This window comes from Mixophyes fleayi, chromosome 3 (assembly GCF_038048845.1).
Source record: "Mixophyes fleayi isolate aMixFle1 chromosome 3, aMixFle1.hap1, whole genome shotgun sequence".
Lineage (NCBI taxonomy): Eukaryota > Metazoa > Chordata > Amphibia > Anura > Limnodynastidae > Mixophyes > Mixophyes fleayi.
In genome coordinates, this window is record NC_134404.1 from 178,377,294 (window position 1) to 178,393,522 (window position 16,229).

Consider the following 16,229-nt stretch of genomic DNA (forward strand, 5'->3'; position numbering starts at 1 on the left):
CAACAGAGAACGTAGTTTGACTTTTAAATAGCAGTACCTAGTTTTTTTTGGTACAGCAGCAACAGTGAACGTAGTTTGACTTTTAAATAGCAGTACCTAGTATTTTTGTATAATTTTTTATGGTTTTTTTCAATTATTTTTGTATAATTTTTTTATTTTTTTTTAATATTTTTTTTTTTTTAAAAAAAAATTTGTATAAGTTTTTTAGAATTATTTTTTATAACTTTGGAATAAGTTTGAAATAACTATGCCCTTAGCAGAACAGAGCACAGGACACAGGCAGCACCACTGGACTCAGCAGGACAGAGCACAGGACACAGCACCACTGGATTCAGCAGGACAGAGCACAGGACAAAAGCACCACTGGACTCAGCAGGACAGAGCATTGGACAAAGCACCACTTGACTCAGCAGGACAAAGCACAAAGAACAACTAAACTGATCAGGAGCTCTCTAACTACAACCTCCCTCACGAGTGATCACAGCCAGAATGAAGATTCTTGCGAGATCCGACGCGAGACTTGGATGTCATAGCCTCGGTTTGGCTCCGTTTGCCGCCCGGAAGTTCCCGAACAGTGCTCGGATCGGCCTCGGATCCGCACTGTTCGGGTGGGCTCGGATTGCGAGAATCCGAGTCCGCTCATCCCTAGTAATAATCTCTATTTCAGATTCCTTCCAAAACCAGTCCATGGGTGGTGCCATCTTGAATATAGTCACCTGATCCATCTCAGCAACTTAAGAGTGCTGCTTCTGTCCAGCTGATTGCAGTCTCCAATCAGGAATCAACAACAACTATAAAAGGACTTTCTGGAGCCCTTACCTGTTGCCAGTACAATGTATTTCAGACGCCATTGTGGTTCCTAGCAGTTTGAAGTCTTGCTATCTATCTCGCTACAGTCTTGCTATTTATCCAGCTCTGACAGTGCAGTCTGGTTTAATGGTTGTAAGTTCTCTTTTGCTAGAAACCAATTTTTAGCTTCTGCATTGAATCTGCTTCAGCAGCTTGACTGTCTTGACATGGTCTTCATTCGGAATAGAGTGTCAGCTGGATAAACAAATAATGTTAATGCCCTACAATGTGAGATGAGTAGTGAGAAGGCTGAAAAATAGAGATACAGCAATACATAAGGAAAAATAGCACATTTAAAGTGTTTTTTATTATCGCAAACACTATGATTCCTTTGAAATTTATTATCAAAAGTAACGGACATTTTGACAATTTCCTTTCCAATCTCATTTCTAAAAGGTAGTGAGAAATGGATTTCACGGTCATGAAATCAGAGTCCGGATGGGCCTCGAAGTCTGCTCGGGTGGATACTACCCCCAGAGAAGTGTGGAGTCAACGGAAAGCAAGGTTTTCACCAGGGATGCCCGCAAGACAGCCACACCTTGTCCCCAATGACCCAACGTTTCCTATTGGCAAAGTGTTTGTAACGAGAGGAAGCCTTCCTGAGGCATCTCGGTTTCTGGGTCCAAATGGAAATAAAGTCATGATGAAGGTTATCAAGAACCAAAACCTGGGTGGTAGGGTGAGAAGTAAGCCTAGGTAAATTGAGATGAATGGCAAAGACGATGGAAAATGGAGTGGCACCAGTTGACTCATGGTAGAGATTATTATGGGCGAATTCAGCCCAAGGCAGTAGATCTGGCCAATTATCTTGGGAAGCGGAAGAATATAGACGAACGAAAGGTCTCCAGATCCTGGTTCACTCTTTGGGTTTGATCATTGAATTGTGATGGTAAGAGGAGGAAAAGCAAAGTTGGATGTCAACAAGTTTACACAGGGATTTCCAGAATTTAGAATTAAACTGCACTCAGCGGTCGGAGACGATTTTAACTGGAAATCCGTGGGGCCGGAAGATTTCCTTAATGAATAAATGTGTCAGGACAGAAGCAGAAGGGAGACCAGTAATGGGAATAAAATGTGCCATTTTTGAGAACTGGTGTACGACAACCAAAATTGTGTTGAATTTTTTACTAGGAGGGAGATCTGTAACGAAATCCATGGAGATGTGTGACCATGGCCTAGTTGGCAGGGGGAGTGGTAGCAAGGTCCAGAAGGAGGTTGACGGAAGAACTTGTTGTGCACAAGTTTTGCAAACTGCTACAAATTGTTTGACATCGGAGTTTAGGGTAGACCATCAATAATTCCGTGAAATAAGTTTGATGACCTTGAGGGAGCCTGCATGCCCAGAAAATCGGAAATAGTGGTACCAGCACAAAAGTCTCTTACGTAGGTTAGGAAGAACAAAGCTTTTCTACCGGTGGTGGTGAAGGAATAGGAGACACAGAAGTAGCATGCAAAAATTTGGATCCAAGATAGGACGGTTAGTGGAATCTGCCAATTTGGACTCAATGGAGAATGCCCGTGAGAGGGTATCGGACTTCTTGTTCTTCGACCCGGGTCGAAAGGGGACATGCAAATTAAAGCAGGAGAAAAAGTGAGACCAACAAGCTTGTCGTGGATTTAAGCATTGGACCGACTGAAGATATAACAAATTCTTGTGATCAGTAAAAATAGTAACCGTAGTCCTTCCTTTGTTCTTGTCTTACTCTGCTCTGTCAGCCCACATCTAACTCGACCACTCTGGCCCACTTCTGGCCCCCGTTGCTGCCTTCACCTCGGCGCTAATTGCCCTTACCCTTTTCTTGCCCCTTCTCTCATTCCCAGTCCCCCCTGTCTCTCACCATGCCGCCCCGCTCCTTTCCTATACCCATCCTCTCCCCTAGCCCCTTTCTCTCGCCCAACTCTCACTGCCCTACCCCTCACCCTCCCCCTCCCCCTCGCTCCATCAACCCTGATAATCTCATCCGCATCTCCCCTCTTCCCTCCCTCCCTTTCTCTTGTGCCCTCTGGAACTCCAGGTCCATCTGCAACAAACTTTCCTCCATCCGTGACCTCTTCATCTCCAACTCTCTTAATCTTCTTGCCATCACTGAAACCTGGCTTACTTGTTCTGATACCGTTTCACCCGCCGCTCTCTCCTACAGGGGCCTCTCCTTCACCCACTCCACCAGACCAGACGAGCGTCCAGGAGGCGGAGTGGGCCTCCTCCTATCCCGTAACTGCACTTTTTGTGTCATTCCTACTTTACCTTCCCTCTCCTTTGAAGTACACTCCATCCGTCTCTTCTCCCCCATCCACCACCGTGTCTCCGTCATCTACCGTCCCCCAGGCCCCTTCTCCCTTTTCCTTGACAACTTCGCTGCCTGGCTCCCCCACTACCTTTCCTCTGATCTTCCCTCCATCATACTTGGCGACTTTAATATCCCTATTGACAACTGTTCTGACCCGCCACCATTAAACTTCTCGCCCTTTCCTCCTCCCTAGGCCTAACTCAGTGGACCTCTTCCCCCACCCACTGTCTTGGTCACTCCCTTGACCTTGTCTTCACTCATCTCTGTGATCTCTCTGACTTCTCCAACTCTCCCTTCCCACTATCTGCCTCCCCCAAAGCCACCCTCACTAGACGTAACCTGGATGCTATTGACCCCACCTCCTTCTCCTCCTCTCTCGAAATTCTCCTTTCACCCCTTCCCTCCCTGGCCTGTCCCGACCAGGCCTCCTCTCTCTACAATCACTCCCTCACCACTGCCCTGGACGCTGTTGCCCCGGCCTCTTCTATCCGCCGACGCCGCATTATTCCCCAACCCTGGCACTCAAAACTCACCCGCTTCCTCCAAAGATGCTCTCGCACTGCTGAATGCCTCTGGAGGAAATCTCGCTCCCTGGCTGACTTCCTCCACTTTAAATTCATACTCTCTTCTTTCTCCTCTGCCCTCTCCCTCGCTAAACAATCCTTCTTTAAGTCCCTCATTTCTTCTCAGTCCTCCAATCCCCACTGCCTCTTCCCCCCTCCCCCTCTGTCCCGCCTTCCCTCTCCGCTTCTGACTTCGCCACTTTCTTCTCTTTCAAAATTGAGGCCATCAGACTGAACATCTCCTCCTCCCCTTCTCCCGCCACCCTCATCGCTTCACCTCCCCCATCAACCAACTCTGGTGCTCCTTCAGCTCTACAACTGGTGAAGAATTTCGCTCCCTTATTCTTTCCTCTCCACCCTCTACCTGCCCTCTCGATCCCATCCCCTCCCACCTCCTTCGCTCTCTCTCTCCAACGGCCTGCTCTTACCTAGCACACCTTTTGAACCTATCACACTCCTCTGGTGTAGTACCCTCCTCTTTTAAACACGCTCTCATCTCTCCTATCCTCAAAAAACCCAATCTTGACCCCACCTCTCTTGCTAATTATCGCCCTATCTCTCTTCTTCCCTATGCCTCCAAATTACTTCAGCGGATTGTCTGCAGCCGCCTAACCAGGCACCTCGCGAACAATTCCCTCCTTTGCCCTCTCCAATCTGACTACCGCCCCTTCCATTCTACCGAAACTGCCCTGGCCAAGGTTACTAATGATCTCTTGTCAGCCAAATCCAAGGGTCATTTCTCCGTATTCATCCTCCTTGACCTCTCTGCAGCCTTTGACACCGTGGACCACCCCCTCCTGCTGCAAACTCTTCTCTCTCGGCCTCTCTGGTTCTGTCCATGCCTGGTTCGCCTCATACCTCGCTAATCGCTCCTTCTCTGTATCCACGTCTGGTTCTTCCTCCTCCCCCTACCCTCTCCCCGTAGGAGTCCCGAAGGGCTCTGTTCTTGGCCCTCTACTCTTTTCGCTCTACACTTCCTCCCTTGGTGCTCTCATCTCCTCCTTCGGTATTCAGTATCACCTTTATGCTGACGACATTCAACTCTATATCTCCTCTCCTGATCTTTCCTCCACCCTCCTCGCTCGGGTATCCGACTGCCTCTCCGCCATCTCCGCCTGGATGTCTGAGCGCTTTCTCAAAATCAATATCTCTAAAACTGAACTCCTTGTCTTTCCTCCGCCCAGACTCCCATCCCACGATGACCTCTCTATTGTCGTCAACACCACCATCTCCTCTGTCACCCAACTTCGCTGCCTGGGTGTCACCCTCGACTCCTCTCTCTCTTTTGCCCCCCACATTCATTCCCTTGCCCAAGCCTGTCGCTTCCAACTACGCAACATTGCTCGCATCCGTCCTTTTCTCTCTCAGGATGCCACCAAAACTATCATCCACGCACTCATCATCTCCCGCTTTGATTATTGTAACCTCCTCCTCACTGGCCTCCCCCACTCCCATCTCTCCCCCCTCCGGTCTATACTCAATGCGGCCGCAAGACTCATCTTCCTCTCATGCCGCTCCTCCTCTGCCTTGCCTTACACTGGCTCCCCTTCCCCTACAGAATCCTTTTCAAACTCCTCACCACCACTTACAAGGCTCTCTCCAACTCTACTGCCCCTTATCTCTCTAACCTCCTCTCCATTCACACTCCTGCCCGCTCCATGCGCTCGGCCAACAACCGCCGCCTCTCCTCCACCCTTATCACCTCTTCCCACTCCAGAATCCAAGACTTTTCCCGTGCTGCCCCCCTTCTCTGGAACGACCTCCCTCGTTCCATCCGTCTCTCTCCTACTCTGTGCTCCTTCAAACGTGCACTCAAAACTCACCTCTTCCTCAAACCTACCAACCATCTACTTAACCCCCATCTCCTCCCTTTGTCATCCTCCCTTCACTCCTCTTGCCTCAACTGGCTCCTCTTGTGCCTGGTCTGTTTACCCTACCTTAGGATGTAAGCTCGTATGAGCAGGGCCCCCTCCCCTCCTGTCTCCATACCTGTTCTTCCGCTCCGTCTTTACTGCATATGACTAGCCGGAGTTTCTGAAGTATTGGTACTTTTTGTTCATTGTTCTGTATGGTTTCACCCCATATAGTCTACTGTTAGTACTGTGTGCGGCGCTGCGGATATCTTGTGGCGTAACAAATGATGATAATAATAATAATAATAATAACCGGGAAACGTGCCACCTCCAGGAGGTATCTCCATTCTGCAAGCGTCAATTTCATAGCCAGGAGTTCCTGATCACCAATGGAATAGTTTTTCTCTGCCAGCAGAAACTTGCATGAAAAGCTGCATAAATTGAATCATTTCTCTGGGGAGGTTTACTGGGATAGAACTGCCCCAACTCCCACTGATGAGGCTTCAACCTCGACAAATAATGACAGAGAGGTGTTGGGCTGTCTAGGGACAGGAGCCGTAAAAAAAATGCCTGTTTAAGAGTGCTAAAACCGGATATAGTATCTGGAGACCAGGTGTTGGTGTCTGGCCCTTTCCGGGTCAGAGTAACAATTGGAGCCACAATAGAAGAATAGTCTCGGATAAAATTGTCTATAACAGTTGGGGAACTCCAAAAATTGTTGAATGGCCTTTAGTCCTCAGGGAATAGGCCAATCAGTGATGACCCAAACGTTTTCGGGATCCATTTGCAGGCCATCTCCGGAGACAATATAACCCAGGAAAGATGTCTGACCAATCTCGAATACACACTTTTCAAGCTTGCAGAACAGTTGGTTAACCTGGAGCCTGGAAAGTACTTCCGCCACATGATGACGGTGGGAAGACAAGTCTTGGGAGAAGATTAAAATATCGTCCAGGTAATCCACTACTGAGGAATAGAGAAGATCTCTGAAAATTTCATTGACGAAACTCTGAAATACAGCTGGAGCATTACTGAGTCCAAAGGGCATAAACAGGTATTCATAGTGACCGTCTCTGGTGTTGAAGGCATTCTTCCACTCATAACCTCAAGGGTGGCTTACAAGCTGATCAGAATCCGTGAAGGGTAAGTTTAGTGAAAATTTGGGGTCCCTTAATGGGATCGAACAGTTCCGTCAACACAGGATAGGATATCGATTTTTGAGGGTGATGGCGTTAAGACCCCTATAGTCGATGCAAGGACGTAAGGTACCGTCTTTCTTTTTTTACGAAGAAAAAAACAGTACCGGCTAGTGAAGGTGGGAGGCCAGATAAAACCCCGCTGGAGATTCTCACTGACTTACTCTGTCATGGCCTGAGTTTCTGGAACAGACAGGGCATAAACTCGAACTCTGGGGGTTGTCTTGCTGGGAAGGAGGTTAATGGGACAGTTCCAAGGGGCGACGTGGAGGCAAAACTTCAGACATGCCCTTGTTGAAAACATCTGCAAATGAAGCATACTGAGGTGGGAGCAAAGCTTTGGAGGCCTCGGAACAGGTGGAGGAGACAAGTAAGCGGTTTCACCTGTGCAAGACAACGAGAGTGCAGGCGAGTCCCCAGGCTAGTACTTGAGAATGGTTCCAATTGATCTGAGGAGAATGCTGTTGGAGACAGAGTAGGCCCAGAATAACTGGACTGGTAGTTTGAGCCTGGATAAAAAATGAAATCTTCTCAGAATGCAAGGCTCCTATTTGGAGGGACAGAGGTTCAGTCCGTTGTAGAATAGTACTGCTGGTGATCCGACTCCCATCAATGGCTATGAGAATCACAGGGTTGGGTAAAGAAGTGGTGGGTAGAGATAGAGATTCCACGACAGAGGAAGAAATTAAATTTCCCGCTGCTCCAGAATCTGTGGGATGAAAGGTTTTGCAGTCCAGTGGGTCCATGAATAATGGGAATGGCACAGATGGAAGAGTTGCTGAGTTTAGGAGAGGATTTAAATGTCCCTAATCTGACCTCCCTAGAACAGGTTAGGGCTTGGAATTTCCCTGGCGTTTAGGACAAGAGGCCAGCAGGTGTCTCGGTCCGTCATAATAAATACAAAAATTATTAGAGATCCTTCCCTGTCTATCGTTGAAAGTCAGGAGCGCCCAAGTTGCATAGGCTCATCGAGAGTAGTGGGAGACTGAAAACAGGGTGCTAGCTTCAAGGAGGAGCGCCGAGGCAATTCTTTCTCAGAGGCCTTTTCCCGATAACAGATGTCCACCCGATGACAGAGGGAGATTAGAGCATCAAGAGTCGTAGGCAAATACATCTTTTGTTCAGTTAGCAAGATCTTTCCAGAAGGCAGCGACAAGGGCTTTATTATTCCATTGTAATTCTGAGGAAAGAGTACGGAACCGAATTACGTACTAGTTGAGGGTACGAGAACCATGGCGGAGTCTGAGTATACTGGAAGCAGCTGAGAAAACACAACCAAGCTCATCGAAAAGTTTACGGAAGGCTGAGATAAAGGCTGCACAATCTCAAAGGATAGGGTCATCTCTCTCCCATAGTGGGGAGGCCCACGTTAAAACCTAGCCGAAAAGGAGTGAAACAATAGGCATCTTTGGAGCGATCCGTGGGGAAATTCTGCGGGAGGAGCTCAAATTGAATCAAACTTTGATTCAAAATCCCCAACAGGAACGAGGATCACCATCAAACTTTTGGGGTGATGGTAATCATATAGAAGTAGATGTAGCTGCTGGAACAGGGGCAGACGGTTCAGATGCAGGAGAAGGCTGGGAAGCCGACAGGACAGCTTGTAGAGTCCAAGCGAGCAGCTAGGGCTTGCAGACACTGTAGAAGCCTCCTGCTGTTTCACCCAGCCAACAAGGTGTTGTAACATGTCCTTGGCAGAGGGTTCACATTCGGGGTCCATCCCTTTTTAGCCAGATCTTACTGTCACGAAATCAGAGTCAGGTGGATACTACCCCCAAAGAAGAAGTGTGGAGTCTAACGGAAAGAGAGGTTTTCACTCCGCAAGGGAATGTGAGCTTGGCAGCTCTCTAACTGCAGGTAGCGGTCCTCTAGGGGGTGATGAGCGAGACTAGATGGAGGATCAGGATATAATGGTTGCAGTAAAGATGTCAGAATGCTAGAGGTGGGTCCAACAGGTAAGTGAAAGTTCAGGATAATAGAGGAGAGCAATAGTCTGCAGGATGCTGATGCATTGGGGTCCTGATGAGCTAGAAGCCCTGGAACAGGAAGTGCAGAGGTGCACAACTATCTGCAGCGTAGCAGCTATGTCTTGACTGTGAGGGTGTTACAGGAATACACTGGAGAGCAATAGACTGCAGGATGATGAAGTGCTGAAGTCCTGATGAGCTGGAAGCCCTGGAGAAGGATCAGAGGAGATGCACAACGATCTGCAAAGTAGCGGCAGCATCTTGACTGCGTAGATGATGCAGGTATACAGTGATGGCCAAAAGTTTTGAGAATGACACAAATATTATTTCCCAAAGTTTGCTGCCTCAGTTTTTATGATGGCAATTTGCATATACTCCAGAATGTCATGAAGAGTGATCAAAAGAATTGCAATTAATTTCAAAGTCCCTCTTTGTCACGACAATGAACTTTATCCCAAAAACATTTCCAATGCATTTCAGCCCTGCCACAAAAGGACCAGCTGACATCAGGTCAGTGATTCTCTTGTTAACACAGGTGAGAGTGTTAACGAGGATAAGGCTGGAGATCAATTTATCATGCTGATTGAGTTAGAATAACAGACTGGAAGCTTTAAAAGGAGGGTGGTGCTTGAAATCATTGTTCTTCCTCTGTTAACCATGGTTAGCTGCAAGGAAACACATGCAGTCATCATTGCTGTGCACAAAAAGGGCTTCACAGACAAGGTTTTTGTTGCTAGTAAGATTAAACCTAAATCAACCATTTATTGGATCATCAAGAACTTCAAGGAGAGAGTTTCAATAGTTGTAAAGAGGGCTTCAGGGCACCAAAGAACATCCAGCAAGCACCAGAACAGTCTCCTAAAGTTGATTCAGCTGCAGGATCAGGGCACCACAAGTGCAGAGCTTCCTCAGGAATGGCAGCAGGCAGGTGTGAGCGCATCTGCATGCACAGTGAGCCGAAGACTTTTGGAGGATGGCCTGGTGTCAAGAAGGCCAGCAAAGAAACCACTTCTCTCCAGGAAAAACATCAGGGACAGACTGATATTCTGCAAAAGGTACAGGGATTGGACTGCTGAGGACTGGAGTTAAGTCATTTTCTCTGATGAATCCCCTTTCAGTTTGTTTGGGGCATCTGGAAAAACGCTTGTCCGGAGAAGGAAAGGTGAGCACTACCATCAGTCCTGTGTCATGCCAACAGTAAAGCATACTGAGACTATTCATGTGTGGGGTTGCACACAATTTTGCCTAAGGACACAGCTATGAATAAAGAATGGTAGCAAAACATCCTCCAAGATCCCAACCATCCAAGAACGGTTTGGTGATGAACAATGTCTTTTCCAGCATGATGGAGCACCTTTCCATAAGACAAAAGTGATAACTAAGTGGCTCGGGGATCAAAACATCGACATTTTGGGTCCATGGCCCAGACAATCCCTTTGAGAACTTGTGGTCAATCCTCAATTGGCGGGTGGACAAACAAAAACCCACAAATTCTGACAAACTCTAAGCATTGATTAGGCAAGAATGGGCGGCCATCAGTCAATATGTGGCCCAGAAGTCGATTGATAGCATGCCAGAGCGAATTGTAGAGGTCTTCAAAAAGAATGGTCAACACTGCAAATATGGACTTTTTGCATAAACTTAATGTAATTGTCAATAAAAGCCATTGATACTTATGAAGTGCTTGTAATTTTACTTCAGTATACCATAGCAACATCTGACAAAAAGGTCTAAAAACACTGAAGCAGCAAACTTTTTGAAAAGCAATACTTGTGTCATTATCAAAACTTTTTCCAGTGACTGTACACAGGAGAGCAATAGACTGCAGGGTGATGAAGCCCTGGAGCAGGATCAGAATAGATGCGCAACAATTTGCAGAGTAGCGGCAGCGACTTGACTGCGGGGTGATGCAGGCATACACAGGAGAGCAATAAACAGGAGCCAGAGGAGGAGTCGTCCTAACAGGTAAGGAGACCTGAAGATCTGGCAACTATAGTAAGAAGGCAGGTACTTTAAATAGACTGACAGGTACTTAGCCAATCAAGTGAATGTAGAGCGTTTTCAAAAGACCATGTGTGCGCATGTTCAGTTCAAAGCAGTCAGAGAGGTTAGCTGGTGCGGTGTGACATTCACAGACACCATCTTGAAAATAAGTTGAAACGTAAACTTCAGGGTAGAACTCATATGAGTTTTTAAAATCATGTACAAATCCCTCTAAAAATATTTCCTCCCTTTGGGTATGGACTGAGGAAGCTGTCAAATAGTGTGGCATAGGGATACTGGTATACATTTACTCCAGTGTGCGCCATTGTTGTTTCAAATAAGCTGGTTATATTGTACAGTGGTGCTAGAAAATTTTTAACCCTTTAGAATTTTCTGAATTTCTACATCAATGTGACCTTAAATGTGTTCAGATCTTAATCTAAAGCATGGATGGAGAACCTTTTTATCTGCCAAGGGCCATTTGTACAAAATGATCCACTTACAAATAATCATCTTAATTCTGCTTTTTCTCTCCTTTATGTCTCCCCACTATCATACTGCACCCTTCATCCTGCTTTTTCTCTCCTTTATCTGTCTCCTCTTTCATACTGCACCCTTCATCCTGCCTCTTGTTTCCTTCACTTACCTTTCTTTTGCTTTTTCATCTTCTGTCTTCTTCTTGTGGTTAGTCCCTGGGCAATCTGCACTGCAACTATCGGGCGTGATGACATATCACGCCCAACATTGTGTGCGGCAAGGAGTGCGCTGGTCCGGGCTGTCACATAGGTTTTTCTTTTTTAAAAAATTTTTGGAGGTGGAGAAGCGGGGGATGGCAGAGGGCCAGAACAATTGATGTTGCAGGCCTTATATGGCCCGGAGGCCGTACTTTCCCCACCCCTGATCTAAAGTCAGAAACATAAGGATATATTTTTTCATCAATTTATTGGTCAAAGGTTCACACTTTCTTGCACCACTGTACTTTCAATAGTTTGTTCCATCTGATTTTGCATATGTTTTATTTGGCTGAGATCTGATCGGTGGGAGGCAACAGCATTCTGGGGGGATATGATCCTGCTTCTGAAACCATTCCAGGGCTTCCCTAGCCTTGTGTCATAGGGGAATAACGCGGCCTGCGCACTATTACCATTACTACGGTAATAGTACACAGTATTACCATTAGTACGGTAATTTTAACACTGATATTTGCTTTGCAGCCCTCAGGGCCATGAGCAAAAATCTGAATTAAAATAACTGTATTAACGGTAATATTATTAGTGCCTCGTTATTCTTAGAATAACATGGCCAAATTGAATTGGCCCCATCGAATGTCATCTTTGCTAACAGATCTATGCAATGCTGGTATGAAGTGAAACAATAGATCAACAAATACATGTAATTTATTAAAGATGTGATCTAATACATTAGATAGTGTAGATTTTATATATGTTTCTTTCTTTTGTACAACGTTGTATAATTTGTTTCCACTGCATAAGGAGTTCTTCTAATAAATATTGTAGTACATTTTATATTTAAATGTTTTTCTTTTTAACACACTTTTTATTTTCTCCCTTTAAGGGGAGTTATTATTTTTTATATTTGATTCTTGATAGAAATAGCATTTAGATGACCATGACATCTAGTTCATGTTAGAGCATGTTTACTCATGCTCTAACAATGAGGTCACTGTTTGGAGATTTTCTTTTTGGAGCGTACTAGACTTTTACTGACCCTGTGCTCTCAGCTGGGCTCCTGCTTGGGACACACAAGCCCCAGGTATTCTCAGTCAGTACTGCTGTCAATGGGGCTAATTGACTCAATGTTCCTTAAAGACTCTGTGGGTAAATGATGAGAATTTGTAAGTGTAAATACTGCAGCCTAAATTGCAATTTGTATAGTGCTCACTTTAAGTAAATACTGTACCTCATCTGCAGTATATAAGAAGTATAACAGAATTTATGTACATGTAAGTGGAAACTTACTGTCACAAGTATTGTGCTCAGTGTTCTGGCCAGGGCCGTAACTAGGGCTGTGCGACAGGGACGACACGCTGTAGGGGGGGCGCAATTTAGGAATATTTTAGGTTAATTCAGTTAAAATTGAGGGCCAGGGGGGAGGCATTTGTCTTTCTCGCCCAGGGCGCTAGAATTCTAAGTTACGGCTCTGGTTCTGGCACCTACAAACTGTCAAACATAGTGGCCATTCCGCATATCACAGCACAATAAACTGTCTCACTGTTAAACTTTTGTCAAGTAAGCTGACTACCTGTGTAACAATTACTAGCATAACGCTGCCTTGTGTCTATTTGAGAATTATTTGAATTTAAAAATAATGGCCCTCTGAAGGGAACCCCAAGTACCTGGGCATATGTCCCCTGATCTCTGACATAAGCAACCGTTGTTTCTTCTGACGAGTCAAACAAGTTTGTGCCATGCCAAACAGAAATCTGAAACTGAATCATATAACAGTCACAGTAAGTGAAGTTTCTTCTTTTTTGTTTTCTAAAAACTCCCATTCGTAAAAAATGTAATGTGCAAAAAGAGAGAAACTTTCAGCAAGTATGTCCAGACAAATATGGTTTTGTGCTAAAAGGTGAGGATATTGTTTGTTCTTTTGTTTGTGAATCTATTGTTACATGCACATCCAGTCTTCAAACACATTACAACACAAAACATAAAAGTTCTTTATCACATTTGGGTGTTGAAAAAAAGAGACGAAGATTTAAAAAAAGTGTGAAAAACAAACCAGAAGTGTACTTCAAAATATAAAACATCATGAAATTCCTATGAAAGTAAGCTATAGAGTAACTATGTGTATTGCACAAACAGACAAACTTGTTACCAAATGCAAGTTTTTTGAAAGAAATCTTTTTACAATGTTCTGAAGGTTTTATTTCATTTTTCAAACAAAAACTCGAGATATATCGCCCTCAGCTTGAACTGTTCAATGTCGTATAAGCAATATGACCGAACATATTCATGAAAATTGTGAAAGTATTTAATCTCACTTTGGATAAGAGCACACCAAAAAATTATGTAGCCCGTTTAACTGTAGTTGTACGATTTTTATTCAAAGGAACACAAATCTGTTGTAGAAATATGTACAGTGGCTTCAATGAATGGAACCACAAAATGGGTATGATTTGAAAAATAAATGATTTAATGTATGCACTGATGGAACAAAGGGAACCACGGGAAAAATATTGGCTTTGTTGAACTTTTTAAACAAAAGTTAGGAAAACTGATTCTGGGATTTCATTGCATCATTCATCAAGAAAATGTGTTCTATAAAATTTCTTTAAATGTTTTAAATGATGTAATGTTTCTTGGTAGTCAAAATTGTTACATTATTTTAATATTATATTATTGTGGCACGATTATAGCTAACAGCCTATTTAGAGCCTTCTTCGAAGAAATGGAATCTGAATATGGCGTTATTGTATTGCACTGCAATATGTGGAGGCTGAGCAGAGGGAAAGTACTCTCTCGAATTGTCAAATGTTTGGATGAAATTGAAATGTATCTTTGAGAAATTGGTAAATTTTAGCCAGAAATGGAAAGCAATGAATGGCATCTGAAACCTCTTGTTTCTGACAGATGTCACTGCACCTTTAGATACCATTGTGGATGCCTACTTACCTGCTGTAATTCCTGTGACCTACAGAATAGACCAATCTAATCCGTTATCCGACTGTTCTGAGGTTGGGACACAGCATACAGTGCCCACGCTCTGCCCGTTACCCCGCAGCTCTTGCCAGTGTAATAGGCCAATCCACAGCATCCCCCTGGAAGAGGTCAAGTATAGCAGCCCATGTGCCCAGGAAGAGGGTACACTAGCAGCGAGAGTTAACCAGAAGGAGATAAAGCCTAGTGGTGGTGCCAGCCCCTCCTACTGCGTTTAGAGGGCCACAATTTGGGATAAAGGGGACGATGGCAAGACAAGCCCAACCGGTCCCCAGCAAAACGGACAGGGTGGCACAGAAGCTCCATCCTGTTACAGCCATCAATGTAAAACACAAACTGTGCCTATCTTGTATGTAAAAATTGGGCTTCATTTACAAATAAACTTGATTAAAGATTGTTGATATTCAGAAAAGTACTCTGAGATACTTTCCTACAGTTAAAAATATTTATGGATCCAGATTTAAACATTCAAAAGTAAAAGGTATACATCTGTCATTTGGAAGAGGATTTTTCACGAAGGTTTGAAGATCTCTAAATTAATGGCCCAATGTTTCAATATATCTTCAATCCTGAGAAAACAACAGACAGTAACCTGGAACGTATCTATTTTAAGCATCTTCAAATATAATCTCTGTAAATGGAATTGACAGAATTTCTGATCTGCAATGTGTGGGTCAAGAAGTCTGCAGCTTTGATTGATGAAATTTCAAAAGATGAAAATTTAATCCTGGACATTGCGGCAAGTATTTAGAGAGAACCACTATCAAAAGTTTCAGCAATGAAGAAAGTTACACGTTTCTCTGTTATATGCTTTTGGTACAAGTTTTTGTGAGCAAGTTTTTTTGCAAAACTAAAAAGCACAATTAGCCCTGCTCACGGTCGATTAACAGTACAGAATTCTGAAGCATGTTATCATCTCCAGACTACAAATTATCAACCTAACCTGAGCAAACTAGGTTCAAAAGAGGAAGGACAGGGAAGTCATGTTTAGCTTCCATCTATTACAAGTCTGTAAAAGTTTGCATATTAAAGTTGTAAAGGGAGTGCAATGACTGAGTCAGTGCGCTCCATTTTCATTTTTGCTACCTTATTTTTAATAAAGGACCAGCAGACAAATTTACAGAAGCGCTCACCTTTGTACTATAAAAAGTTTGCATATGTTGTATTGGTGGTGGCACTCTGAACATTACAAGCTAAAAAGTTTCCAATGTCATGTACACAAAGATAAAAATGATCCCTACCCCTGTATTAAACCATACCATGGTCAACAAGAAATTGTATAGTCTGTTAATCAACATTCAAAATGGCTGTCTTTGGAATCTGGGCCCATGGCAGACAAGGATTGGGGGTGCCTTTCCTACTGCACACTATACTTTGTACTTGTTGACATCTGTGATTGATTTTTAAGGGATGATATTCTCCATTGCTTTTATACTGTATAAACAGTGCTTTCATTCTTGTTTAATCTCTTTAGTTAAATGTATTTCACAATTTGATTTTTATTTAAATGTACTTAACATCTGTATAAGAGAGCAATGCTTAAGGGGTATATTTACTAAACTGCGGGTTTGAAAAAGTGGAGATGATGTCTATAGCAATCAGTCAGATTCTAGCTGATATTTTTTAGAGTGCACTAAATAAATGACAGCTAGAATCTGATTGGTTGCTATAGGCAACATCTCCACTTTTTCAAACCCGCAGTTTAGTAAATCTAGCCCTAAGTCTTAAATGTTGTAAGTAAAAACAAAGTCTAATTGTAAAAAGATGATGTATTTCAAGGAGCTACTGTTCATAACTATTTCATTGCATTTTTATAATAAAAATAGGTCCAACATTAAATACTGGGAAAA